We start from the raw sequence: 14,504 nt of genomic DNA on the forward strand, positions 1-14,504 counted from the left end.
TTAAATTCTTTCTGGTGGTGTTTTTTCAGAGCTTATTTACGACTTACAAGCAGATGACTTTAAGAAAAAGAAAGAAAGTGGGGGGCGGGCACGGTGGCTCACGCCTGTAATCCCAGCACTTTGGGAGGCCGAGGTGGGTGGATCACCTAAGGTCAGGAGTTCGAGACCATCCTGGCCAACACGGTGAAACCCCGTCTCTACCAAAAATACAAAAATTAGCTAGTCGTGGTAGCGGGCACCTGTAGTTCCAGCTACTTGGAAGGCTGAGGCAGGAGAATTGCTTGAACCAGGGAGGGGGAGGTTGCAGTGAGCCGAGATCGCACCACTGCACTCCAGCCTGGGTGACAGAGCGAGACTCTATCTAAAAAATAAAAAAATTTTAAAAAAAAGGAGAAAAGATGTAATGCCCAGGCATACTAAAAATCAGAAAACTAAACTTGCAATCAATATAAAGAAACAGAGTGGTTGACATGTCAGGCACTTGAGATGGGTTCATGAACGTGGCCGAGCACTAAGGCACCCCCAAGCTTCCTGGCCCCAAGGAAAAACCTTCATTAAGAGAATTTATGTTTCTGGGGACTAAACTAGGACAGGCGTGGGTCTCTGGGCATGACTGAAGCATTCCATTTTAGAATAGACAGAGGTGTTTTGGTGTGCTCCAAACAGATGTTAAACCAATGGCATTAAGTTAAACTTGGGGAATCAAAATGGAATTTTTGTAAAGAGACAAATAGTTTGATCACACTAATTGAGTGAGTAAATTGTATAGATTCTCACACTTTTGTGCACTTTTGTTTTTCATGGCAGCATTATGGTAAATGACAAAAGGAAAATGTGGGGAAGTGATACGAGATGGCTAAAACATTTTATACACTGAAAATCTAAAAAAATATTTCAGGCAGGCAGTCATCATTTAAAAAATAACAAAAGTTTAAGAAACTTCTAAATCTTTATTTTTCATATCTGTGCATTTACTTATTTATTCCACATTTACTCTGTAAGCCAGGCACTAGATCAAGTGCTCATTTTAAAAGCAGTATGTATTGCATGCTTATTATGTAGGGAATCTTCCTAAGAGCTTACATTTTATGTCACTTAATATATCACAATAACCCATGAGGTAGGTGCCACTATTGTCCCATTTGGCAGATGCTGAAGGAGAGACCCAGAGTTCACAGTCCCGCCCATCTCTCAGAGCTGGTGAATGTCAGCCATGGATTTAGAAACAGCCTCGACCATGACGCCAACCCATACATCCACCTACACTGAGCTGTACGCAGCCGAAACACCACAGCCCTGGCTATTTTAAAGATAATTTTATACACGGACAGGGCCAAATATGTGTTTTCTTACAATATGTTTAAGAACTTGTCACACACTCTCATGTCCAGTTCTCGTTCTGCTTATTGGTCATTTGTGCTTGTGTAAGCTACGCAACTTCTGGTTCTGTTTATGTCATCACGCACTTTGGCATTTGCCACTTACCACGGAGTGTTGTTAGTTTTCCATACACCTAATATGGGCTACGTATTTGTGCAAGAATACCTACTAACTAGCTGGTGGAGACAGAATCTCCATGAAAATGTTTCATTTGGTTTCTCAAAGGAGATGAGCTGGCTTTAAAAAATACATAAAATACAAAAGAAAAGCTTCAGCAGTGGGAAGAATAAGGTCAGGAATAATAAGAGTGGAAAAACAGAAAAATCAGGATCAATTTCAGCTCAACCAGTCTTAACACCAGCACACGTGGATAAATGTCTAGTCATCCTTTGAATTGTCAGAAGTGGCAGAATGTTCCCCTGAGCTTCCTAGTACCCAAAGCAAAGACAGAAGCACTATGTTTACAAGATTTGTGCTGTCTGTGAAAAGAGAGTGTAACAGACTCTGTTCACAATGATAGTGTCACCAAATAAATTCTGACAGTATGCCGCATAAGGATTTGGAGACAAAAACTATCAACGCATAATTGAATGAGAATTTATAGCCATTACTTTATCTGCAAAGTGGGAATCACACAGAGTTATTTTTAATGAGAAAAATTTAAACGTGAAAATCACTTAAAACTGTTTTCGTACTATACTAGTATGAGCAAATGTAAGTTATTTTCTTAATAGCACAGGCCCCCTCTCCAAATAGCAGTTGATATCATCAATATTATAAAACCATATATTAATTTAAGATGTTTTAAAATATCTGAAGGCATAAAAAGTTATCTCTAATTGTGCTAATACTCTTGAAATGGAAGTCATTTCTAGAAGCATTCCTTTCTCCCTCAGATTTTTAAATTGTGTTTGTTTTCAGAGTGTCCTTGGTATGGCCATACCTAGCAGAATCTGAGATTCACACCTCAAAGTGTGAATGTTTACAAACTGTTTTCACTCAAGACCCAGTCATGCTCTTCCCCTGTGACTGCAGCCTGCCTCTTCCTCCCAAGGCGCCCTGTCTACTCCGAGGCAGGGCCTCTGTAGGGCAGTGCTTGGGTTTCAACAGACAGACATGAGCCCAGAGGCTTCCTGGCACGGAACTTGTCAGCACTTTGCTTTTCCCCCGTTAAATTCCAAAGCTAACCAGCCCTGCGCCTCTGGAAGAGAGAGGGAGGCCTCTGGACAGGCTCCTTGGTGTGCAGAAACTTCTGAGGTGTGGACTTCAAGGCATTTGAGTGAGATGCAGCGTGTGCAGGACCTGGACGGGCACTCTCACTTCTTTATTTCCTACAGCTTAAGCCCTTTGGCTTCTAGAAAGCCTTTCTTTAAAATAAATACAGAAAAGATGTGTTACACTGTGAGTTACAATACAATACAATCATCCATTAAGTACCAAACTCTGTTCAAACAAAGTTCATGGATGGACTGACAAATTTACAAAAGCAAGGAAATCCAAAGAGGAGGGGCTGCCACTCGCCCCGGGGTCTCCCTGTAGCGCTGGGCAGGCTGTTTGTGAAAGTGGGCCAACAGAAAGAGCTGCCGGACGGTTGTTTTTCTTCTTCCTTCTCCTTCGCTTCTGAGTTCTATTACCTCACTAAATTCAGGGTATCAGTAAAAGTGAAAAGGAAGCCTTAAGCACAGCCAATTTTCTGTATGTTTCTTTATTTCCAGAAAATCAATTACCCCATCCTTACATAGTGGGAAAAACAATATTCCACCGCCCCACCCCTCCCCCACATCTCAATTTTTTTGAACTTGCAATTGAGCTTATCCGGTTTTTTATATTGGGGCTTCACCTCAATGGAGCAGAGAAGAAATATTAGGCAAACTAATAATAAACTTCTATAACAAAATTCTAGGTCTTGTATTCTTTAGGAAACCTTCTTTGATAATACGATTTTACTAATATTTCCACTTGTAGAAAACATTTCTTTGGAGCAATACAAAAAAGTCTAATAAAAAGGCCATATTTGTGCAGTATGATATAGACAACTGCTAAACTATTCTCACTTTTTCAATGCTGGGAAATTTCATCTTATTTTTAAATACAATAGTGTGCACACATACTTCTATAATAAAAACTTCGATGAAACTTTGTTTCAAACCACCAGTGCCACAAAAAGAATTTCAAAAACTGAAGTTGGCTTTGTAAGGACCTATAACAATATTATTTTCATTTTATATAATGTGCTTCTCTCCCACCATGAGGCGTTATTGTGCAATATTACGTCACCCTTTCTTGTCCAGTTTTGGACAAGAAACTGCAATTTTGCAGGGCAGTTAATAGTGCGAATATCTTATTCATTTCAGTACTTCTTTGCTCTTGATTAACCTAGGCAGAGAATAAAGCTAACACTGCTCATCCATCTAAGGGGATTGGAAAAAGCCTGGTTATCTAGCATGCTAAGAAAAAATATAGAAACCAAGTAAAAAACAAATTCTGATTGAAAATGTTTAAAATACTGCACCAAAAAGTGATTTCCAAAATGTGATGTCCACATAAGGACAGAGTTATACATCTACACAATTGTTTCTCTCTTTTGTGTATGAAGATGCCCATTTCCAAAGATAACATGTAGACGGTGCCATAGATATGAAGATGGGAACAATAAATTATCCATGATTATTTACAAGACAAAAAAAACAATAAAATGAGTGCATTAATTTTTGAAATGTCTAATCTTGCAGCGACCGGAGTGGGGGTGTTTGTATGAGTTTATGTGTCCTCATACCCGCTGTGCAGAACAGGTGACCACAATATTCCTTTTGAAATAGGAAAGGAGGGTCTATTTTATAGACTTATAATAAATCACATGTGCTATTTTGAAGTGTTTTCTCATTTATTCTCTTTAACTGCTCACAACAGCAAAATGGAGTGGCTCAGAATTTTTCACACCATTTACAAGTTTAAAACTCATGGCAAAGTTGTTCTGTTTCTTACATGTCACAGTCAATTGGTTTTGAATGGTTTTGAATCCATACATGTTTTTAAAAATTATGTGTCTCAAGAGTATAGTTCTTAAAATCTATCTTCCCCCTCCATGTACTATAAGGAGCTTTCCTACAGGCTTTATGAGTTTCACCCTGCTGTATGGTGAAATCAAGGCAGAACAATGTCTTGAGCAATGATGTATAATTTCTAAATCCCCTGATATAATGGACACTGAGAAATTTTAATAAGAATGATGGTTCTCTAACCAAGATTTTCTTGTGAAACGTATCAGTGATAAACTGCAAATCTGTGACAATTCCTGGATGGACTCAGCTTAATCGACCAATGTCAACTGCATGCATGATTATAACTTCAGCAGTCTCCAAATAATGAATCATGTTAAACAATATTTAAGAGGCTAAAGGAACACAAGGAACATTGTGCGTAGTGCCAGTAAAACCACCAGTCATAGAGCCTAAAGTGTTAATTTTGACATAGTCATGGCACTTGGCATTATCACAATGATAATATTAGACACATAAGATGAGCAGAGAACTAGTCGTTCATTCATTCAACTGATACGAGTATTTGTTGAATTCATATTCCCTGCGAGTCACGGTGCTAGCCCCGAGGCTTCTTCAGTGCAGACAGTGTCTCGGCCAGCAAGGAGGTTACCAGGCCTGCACAGATTTTTTACTAGGCTAGGGGACTTTGCCAAGCATTGGATTTTGACTGGAACCCCAGGCACAGGTCCCACAGCGCTATGCCTGCCCCTGTCCTATTGGCTGAAATATCTACCATGGACCCTGTGGGTCACTGTTTCCTCCATCCTGCATGGTGTCCACTGTGCATGGTTAGTGGCTGCAGGAATGTGGACTAAAGCCCCAGCCCGCAAAAGGAGGAGGCGAGATTGATCTAAGCCAATGCGGTTGTCCCAGCCCCAGACTCCCAGCCCCTGCCCTGCCAGCATTTGGAGTAGATACATCCATATGATGTAATTATAGCAAGGGGACAGCAGGGAAAGTTGGCTGGGGTGGGACAGGGGGCTTGTAGCAAGGGGTCTTCTTGTGGAGAAAAGGAATCCCACGTGGGGAAATGGTGACTGGCTAGTCCTGGGGCCAGTCACTGGGAGCAGCAGTAATGTGGGGGCAGGATGCCAGTGGCTGTGCTACCCCGGGGGATAGGGGAGCCTGGGAGCCAGCCAGGAGGCGGAGGGAAAAGAGGGGAGGAAAATGTGGTTCTGAAGCCACCAATGTCACCCAGCTTGGAACAGAAAACCTCCATTGGACTTTAACGAATTTTCCTCATTGTTTTAGCCATTTTATTCATGGATTTCCATTTCTTTTCATTGAAAACAACCTATACCTGTGCTGAAATGGTGGTTTGCTTTGTGCTCTTCCTCACCAGTCTGTGAGCCCAGTGAGTGGCGGGGACGGTGCAGGCGGACAGGGCAGTGTGCGATGGTGAGAGGGAGTCAAGGTGAGATCACCGAGGGGCTGGGGCTGACAGTGAAGAGGCAACACGGCCAGAAGCATGGTCAGCAGCCACAGATGGGCTCCGAACAAGAGAAGACACAGTCAGATGTCTTTTTAAAGATTGCTCTGTCCTTTGAAACAGATATGTTGTAACAATTGCTTTCTCCTCTCACTGAGGAGAAGGGTGTGGTGGCAGACAGTCAGGAAGTCAGATAATCAACCTGCAGATCAAACTCCTGAGTTGTCTCACGGACAGGTGGAGAAAGGGGTGTCTCTGGAAGAGATTGGGGCGGCACAAGGAAGAGCTGCTGGGAATCAGGGACGTCGGGAGAGACATTCACCGGGAGACCTGACTCTCACTGGCTTTTCCTCAAAGACCTTGGAAGACATGGCCACGAGTGTCAGATGCCACAGAAGCGGCAGTTGGGGAGCAGACGGCGGCGCTTCTGTTCAATTCACCAACAAGGACACGGCAGGGGCTGCAGGCAAGTAGCTTCAAAGGGCAAACAGAGTAGCCACCAGAGCCCTGCCACGGAGAAAGCGGGTGGTGGGGTCAGTGGACTCTCAGAGCTATACTTCCAAGGGTCTTGGGATGATGGACTTCTGTCTTCTATTATGGTTGTTTTAAGATGGGAGAGATGGGAGTATCTTGAACACAGACGCAAAGGCATCAGCAGAGATGAGAAGACATGATTTTAGAGAACGAAGACAGCACCGCAGACAGTAGCGAGACCCCTGGACCCCCACACTCAGCTCTTTCTGCTCCTCCTTGGTGGAGCCACTTGACTGACCACAATGTGCAAAAACACTATCACTCACGGGGCTAGGAGTCGATGTCGCTCCCATGAGTGAGTTTCGAGAGAGCACTGGCCAGTGTCTGGGTGAGCGAGGCTCCCCCACCATGAGCAGGTGTGTCCTCCGTTCATAGGACCCTTCCTTGAAAGGCCCGTTCTGAGCACTGTGGAAGCAGAAGTGAACTTGCCCTTGCTCTGCTGCAGGGACCTGTCCTAGCGACCATCCTTCTGTCCTTGCAGGCCTGAGACTGGTCTGCATGCCGTTCCAGACACTAGCGGCCACTGGGTACCTACAGCCTGGAGGAGGGAAACCCCCTCAATGTGCAGGATTGCAACACTTCCCTTTCCTTTCACCAAGTTTTGTTTGAGCAACCTCAGGGCCTAGAATTCTTCTGAACTCCAGAGTAGAGGAAATTGGGAATAACATATATATATATAATATATATTATATTTATATATATTTATTATATTTATATATAATTTATATATTTATATATTACACATTTATATATTTATATATTATATATTTATATATAATTTACATATTTATTTATTATATATTTATATATAATTTATATATTTATATATTATATATACAATTTATATATTTATATATTATATATTTATATATTATATATTTATATATAATTTATATATTTATATATTTATATATTATATATTTATATATATAAAATATATATATATATTTTTTTTTTTTTTTGAGACAGAGTCTCGCTCTCGCCCAGCCTGGAGTGCAGTGGCGCGATCTTGGCTCACTGCAAGCTCCGCCTCCCGGGTTCATGCCATTCTCCTACTTTAGCCTCCCGAGTAGCTGGGATTACAGGCACCCGCCACCACACCCGGCTAATTTTTTGTATTTTGTAGTGACGGGGTTTCACTGTGTTAGCCAGGATGATCTCGATCTGACCTCATGATGTGCTCACCTTGGCCTCCCAAAGTGCTGGGATTACAGACGTGAGCCACCGCGCCTGGCCAATAAAATATACATTTAAAAAAAAAGAAAACAGAAAAAACAGTAGTGAGGAAAGAAACCAGGAAAACGTATTGCCCCATTTACACAGGTGTTGGTTGTGAAAATATAATCCTAACTATCTAGGATGGCAATCCCCCATAGTCTGAAAACAAGAAGAGAAAGAAAAGGCACAATAAGATTTTTATTTTTGTTGGATGGAAAACGGAAAAGTTTGTTAATACTGAACATTGACAGAAAGTCTGAATATATGAGTTTAAAAATTGTGAGTAACAACTAGGAAAAACAAGAAGAAAAGTTTGTTAAAAACTTGAGGGAATCATGGCAAATAGAAACGCAGTTGCAGAATAAGTTAAAGCACATTGGTGATAAATGAGAAGGCTCTAAGACTGGCTTTAAAATCTAGTTATATGCTCTGCACGAGAGACAACCCTGAAACAAAACAAGAAGGGTGAATACGAAACGAGAGACACCAGGCAATATTAACAAATACAAATAAAACGTGATAGTATAAACCACAGGCAAAACAGAATGCATGATGAAAAGAAATAAGACAGCTCATGTTGATGAAATTAAAAGAAGATTAACGTTATGGTCATTTATTTAGCTAATACTATAGCTTCAAAGCATATAGAGGCCAGGCACCGTGGCTTATGTCTGTAATCCCAGCACTTTGGGAGGCCGAGGAGGGTGGATCAATTTGAGCCCAGGACTTCAAGACCAGCCTGGGCAATGTGGCAAAATCTCATCTCTACAAAAAATACAAAACTTAGCCAGGCATGGTGGCACGTGCCTGTGGTCCCAGCTACTTGGGAAGCTAAGGCGGGAGGATCACCTGAGGCTGGGAGTTTGAGGCTGCAGTAAGCCATGATCACACTACCACACTCCAGCCTAGGCAACAGAGTGAAACCTGTCTCAAAAAATCCCAAAACAACACCATATAAGGCTAATAAACATCAAGACAAAAGTGGACAAATCATCAATTATATTAATGGACTTTCACATCTAACAGAAATAAGGGATTAAGTATGCAAAACTAGCTGGGAATAACAATGAGTAAGCTTCGGCTAATAAAACACAGAATACTATTGCTAATGAAGAGAGAATACAGCCTCCTTGCAAATACACATGAAGCAGTTACTTAAAAGAAGACCCTGAGAACTTACTGACAAATTCCTAAGTGCAGAAACCATGAAGGCATTGTTCTAAACCACAAGACAAATAACTAGGAATTAACAATAAGAAAATAGCAAACCCTTCACTAAAAAAAAGAATAATTAAAAAATTGATGCCCTGGACCTGAAATAAAAAGTGGAAAGAAAACAACTGAACAAAAACTTAAAATACCTTACATTTAAAATACCTATTTACCTATAAATTTAAAGATTTTAAGACAAAGAAAAGTCAATCAGAAATCAGAAAGTATTTAGAGAAAAAATAAATGAGGGATCTAGGTATCAAATATATGGGATTCGCCAAAGCGAAATCCAGAAAAGTCTTTTTTTTTTTTTTTTTTTGGAGACAGAGTCTCACTGTGTCACCCAGAGCTGGAGTGCGGTGGCGCCATCTCAGCTCACTGCAAGCTCCGCCTCCCAGGTTCACGCCATTCCCCCACCTCAGCCTCCCGAGTAGCTGGGACTACAGGCGCCCGCCACCACAACCAGCTAATTTTTTTTTGTATTTTTAGTAGAGATGGGGTTTCACCGTGTTAACCAGGATGGTCTCCATCTGCCGACCTCATGATCTGCCCGCCTCGACCTCCCAAAGTGCTGGGATTACAGGCCTGAGCCACTGCGCCCGGCCCAGAAAAGTCTTAAACAAAAATTCATTTATTATAAAATACATGAATGAGGGTTTCAACTCAGGAAGTTAATAACAGAAGTTGATGTCAACAGAAGTTATCAACAGTTATCCACATTTATTTTTCAAACACAATTTAATGAAATAAATAGAAATAATAATCATTCAGTTGAACAATAAAATCTAAAGCTATTTATTTTAATAAGTAAATTATCAGATAAACTTTGCCAAGTCTAAACAATAGAACAAAATAGAATAAACATAATAAATCAGTAGGAATAAATAATATAAAAATATTTTTATATTATAAAAGAATAATGCATTTATACCAATACGCTTAAAAACAAATGTTTCTAAAATTATTTTAAGAAATATAAACTACCGGCTGGCTGGGCACAGTGGCTCATGCCTGTAATCCCAGCACTTTGGGAGGCCGACACAGGCAGATCACGAGGTCAGGAGATCGAGACCATCTTGGCCAACATAGTGAAACCCTGTCTCTACTAAAATACAAAACATAGCCGGGTGTGGTGGCGCATGCCTGTAATCCCAGCTACTTGGGAGGCTGAGGCAGGGGAATCCCTTGAACCTGGGAGGCAGAGGTTGCAGTGAGCTGAGATCGCGTCACTACACTCTAGCCTGGAGACAAAGTAAGACTCCGTCTCAAAAAAAAAAGAAAAAAAAAAAGAAAGCTATATAAACTACCAAAATTGGCTTGAAGAATAAGGCTGGACTCAGTGGCTCACAGTTGTCATCCCAGCACTTTGAGAGGCTGAGGCGGGTTGATCACTTGAGGTCAGGAGTTCAAGATCAGCCTGGCCAACATGCTGAAACTCCGTCTCTACTAAAATACAAAAATTAGCCAGGCGTGGTGGCGGGCGCCTATAATCCCAGCTACTCGGGAGGCTGAGGCCGGAAGAATCACTTGAACCCGGGAGTCAGAGGTTGCAGTGAGCTGAGATAGCGCCACTGCACTCCAGCCTGGGCGACAGAGCAAGACTACATCTGAAAAAAAAAAAAAAAAAAGTTATGACCTTAAGTAAACCAATAATTATAGGAAAAAAATTGAAAATCTAGTTAGGTCTGGCCAGGCACGGTGGCTCAAGCCTGTAATCCCAGCACTTTGGGAGGCTGCGGTGGGTGGATCATTTGAGGTCAGGAGTTCGAGACCAGCCTGGCCAACATGGTGAAACCCTGCCTCTACTAAAAATACAAAAATTAGCCAGGAGTGGTGGCGTGCACCTATAGTCCCAGCTAGTGGGGAGGCTGAGGCAGGAGAATCACCTGAACCAGGGAGGCAGAGATTGCAGTGAGCAGAGATCATACCACTGCACTCCAGCCTGGGTGACAGAGTGAGACTCCGTCTCTCAAGAAAAAAAAAAGAAAATATAGTTAAGTCCTGAATTTTAAAAGACACCAGATTAAATGATTTTATGCAGTTGGGTAATTTAAACTTTTTTTAATTATAGAAGTAATACATGACCATTTTAATTAATGCAAACATACATAAGTAAAGCATACCTCAGAAACATTGCAGGTTCATCTCTGGACCATCCTAATAAAGGAAATATCAAAATAAAGTTATGTTTACACTGTAGTGTAGTCTATTAAGTATGCAATAGCATAGTGTCTAAAAAACTAATGTACATACTACAATTAAAAATTACTTTGTTACTAAAAAGTGCTAACAATCATCTGAACCTTCAGTGAGTTGTAATCTTTTTGCTGGTGGAGGGACTTGCCTGGAGGCTGACGGCTGCTGACTGATCAGGGTGGCAGTTGCCGAATGTTGGGATGGCTGTGACAATTTCTTAAAATAAGACAACAATGAAGTTTGCCACATAAATTGACTCTTCCTTTCGTGAAGGACTTCTCTGTAGCATGCAAGGCTGTTTGATAGTATTTTACCCACCTAGAACTTCTTTCAAAATTAAGACAATTTTCTCAAACTCTGACCAAGCTTTATCAAATAAGTTTCTGGAATATTCTAAATCCTTTGTTGTTATTTCAACAATTTCACGGCATCTTCAGCAGAAGTAGATTCCATCTCAAGAAACCATTTTCTTTATTCATTCATAAGAAGCAACTCCTTATCTGTTTAATTTATACCATGAGATGGCAGCAATTCCGTCCCAGCTTCAGGCTCCACTTCTCATTCGAGTTCTCTCGTTATTTCTAGCATGTCTGCAGTGACTTCCTCCACTGAAGTCTTGAACTTGAAGTTAATTCCCACCCTCCAAGTCATGCATGAGGGTTGGAATTAACTTCTTCCAAACTTCTGTTAATATTTTGACCTCCTTCCACGAATCACGAGTATTCTAGAATGAGGAATCCTTTCCAGAAGGCTTCCAACTTACCTTGCCCAAATCCATCAGATATATTACTATCTATGGCAGCTATGGCCTTACAGAATGTATTTCTTTTTATTTTTTGAGATGGAGTCTCGCTCTGTCACCCAGGCTGGAGTGCAGTGGCGCGATCTCGGCTCACTGCAAGCTTCACCTCCTGGGTTCACGCCGTTCTCCTACCTCAGCCTCCCAAGTAGCTGGGACTACAGGCGCCCACCACCACGCCTGGCTAATTTTTTGTATTTTTAGTGGAGACGGGATTTCACCGTGTTAGCCAGGATGGTCTCGATCTCCTGACCTCGTGATCTGCCCGCCTTGGCCTCCCAAAGTGCGGGGATTACAGGCATGAGCCACCGCGCCTGGCCCATCTTTTTTCAATATAAGGCTGTTTTGTCTACACTGAAAATCTGCTGTTTAGTGGAGCCACTTTCATAAATTATCTCAGCCAGATCTTCTGGGTAACTTGGTGCAGCTTCTCCATCAGCACTTGCTGCTTCACCTTGCGGAGGTGGCCTCTTTCCTTAAACCTCATGAACCAATCTCTGCTGACTTCCAGCTTTTATTCTGCATCTTCCTCACCTCTCTCAGACTTCACAGAGGTGAAGGCAGTTAGGGCCTTGCTCTGTAACAGGCTTTAGCTTAAGGGAATGTTCTGGCTGGCTTGATCTTCTATCCAGACCACTCAAACTTTCTCCATATCAGCAGTGAGGCTGCTTTCCTATCATTCATGTGTTTACTGGAGTTGCACTTTAAATTTGCTCCAAGAACCTTTCCTTTGCATTCACAACTTGTCTAACCGTTCAGCACTACAGGCCTACCTTTGGATCTGTCTGGGCTTTGGACATGTCTTTCTCACTAAGGTTAATCATTCCTAGCTTTTGATTTAAAAGCAGAGATGTAGCCAGGTGCAGTGGTTCATGCCTGTAATCCCAGCACTTTGGGAGGCTGAGGCAGGAGGATCACTTGAACCCAGGAGTTCTAGACCAGCCTGGGCAACATGGCAAGACCCTGTCTCTAGCAAAAAAAAAAAAAAAAAAAAAAAACAATGTTAATTAGCCAGACATGGTGGTCAACGCCTGTAGTCCCAGCTACTCAGAAGACTGACGTGGGAGGATTGCTTGAGCCCAGGAGGTTGGGGCTGCAGTGAGCTGTGATCATGCCACTGTACTCCAGCCTGGGAAACACAGTGACACCAAGTCTCAAAAAAAAAACAAATACATAGTCAATAAAAACATTTATGTGATCACTTGAACACTCAGAGGCCACTGCAGGGTTACTAATTGGCCTAAGTTCAATATTGTTGTGTTTCAGAGAATAGGGAAGCCAGAAGAGTGGAGGGACGGGCCTGCCAGCAGAGCAGTCAGAACAAACCCAATATCTATCCCTCACGTTTGCGGTCTTATATGGGCATGGTTTGTGGAGCCCCTAAACAATGACCATAACCACAAACCTCACTGATCACAGGTCACCATAATAACGGACATAATAGAATGCAAAAGTTTGAAATATTGTGAGAATTACCAAAATGTGACACAGAGACACAAAGTGAGCACCTCTGTTAGAAAAATGGCGCTGATAGACTTGCTTAATGCAGGAAAGACTTGCTTAATGCAGTAAAACAAAAACACAGCAAAGCACAATAAAACAAGGTATTACCTGAATGTAGACAACAAAGAGAGAATGCCTCAGCCCCTGCTTCATCCTAATCCCAATGCCTGGGACCATGAACTACAGGTCTTTTACTATGGGAGTGAAACTATATGTATCTATGTAAAATTTACAAAAATGGATCTTGTTACGTTTTGCTTTACAACTTTCTTTTTCACTTTAGCCACATACAATGATGTCACGCCATATTAAAATATGACAGATTTGTAGTACTGAATTGTATGAATGTTCTGTAATACACTGTAGAATATTTAGCTTCAGTTTTTCATTTGCTTCAGTGAAATAACATATATATACAATTTTTTTTTTGAGACGGAGTTTCACTCTTGTTGCCCAGGCTGGAGTACAATGGCTGGATCTCAGCTCACTGCAACCTTCGCCTCCCAGGTTCAAGAGATTCCCCTGCCTCAGCCTCCTGAGTAGCTGGAATTACAGGCGCCCACCACCACGCCCAGCTAATTTTTTGTGTTTTTAGTAGAGACGGGGTTTCACCATGTTGGCCAGGCTGGTCTTGAACTCTTGACCTCAAGTGATCCACCCGCCTCAGCCTCCCACAGTGTTGGGATTACGGATGTAAGCCACCATGCCCGGCCCAGTATCTGCCTAGATATTTTCCAAAGGAAATATGCAAATGGCCAACAAGCTCATAATACATGTTCCAAAGCATTAGCCTTCAGGGAGATACAAATAAAAACCACAGTGAGATACCACTTCACACCTACTGGGCTGGCTGGAGTCAAAAGGCAGATAATAACAAGAATTGGCAAGGATGCGGTGAAATGAGAAGACTCATATACTGCCGGTGGGAATGGAAAATGATGCAGCCACTTGGAAGACAGTCAGGCAGGTCCCCAAAAGGTTCAACATGGAGTTACCAGGTGACCCAGCAATTCTGCTTCTAGGTATACACCTAATATAAATGAAAACATGCATTCACACAAAAACTGGTACATAGATGTTCACAGCAGCATGATTCATAATAGCCAAAAAGTGAAAACAAGCCAAATGTCCATCCACTGATGAACGGATAAAGAAAATGTGGTGTGTATAATTGATGGAACACGACTCAGCC

Source organism: Pongo abelii, chromosome 17 (assembly GCF_028885655.2).
Source record: "Pongo abelii isolate AG06213 chromosome 17, NHGRI_mPonAbe1-v2.0_pri, whole genome shotgun sequence".
NCBI classification, from domain to species: domain Eukaryota; kingdom Metazoa; phylum Chordata; class Mammalia; order Primates; family Hominidae; genus Pongo; species Pongo abelii.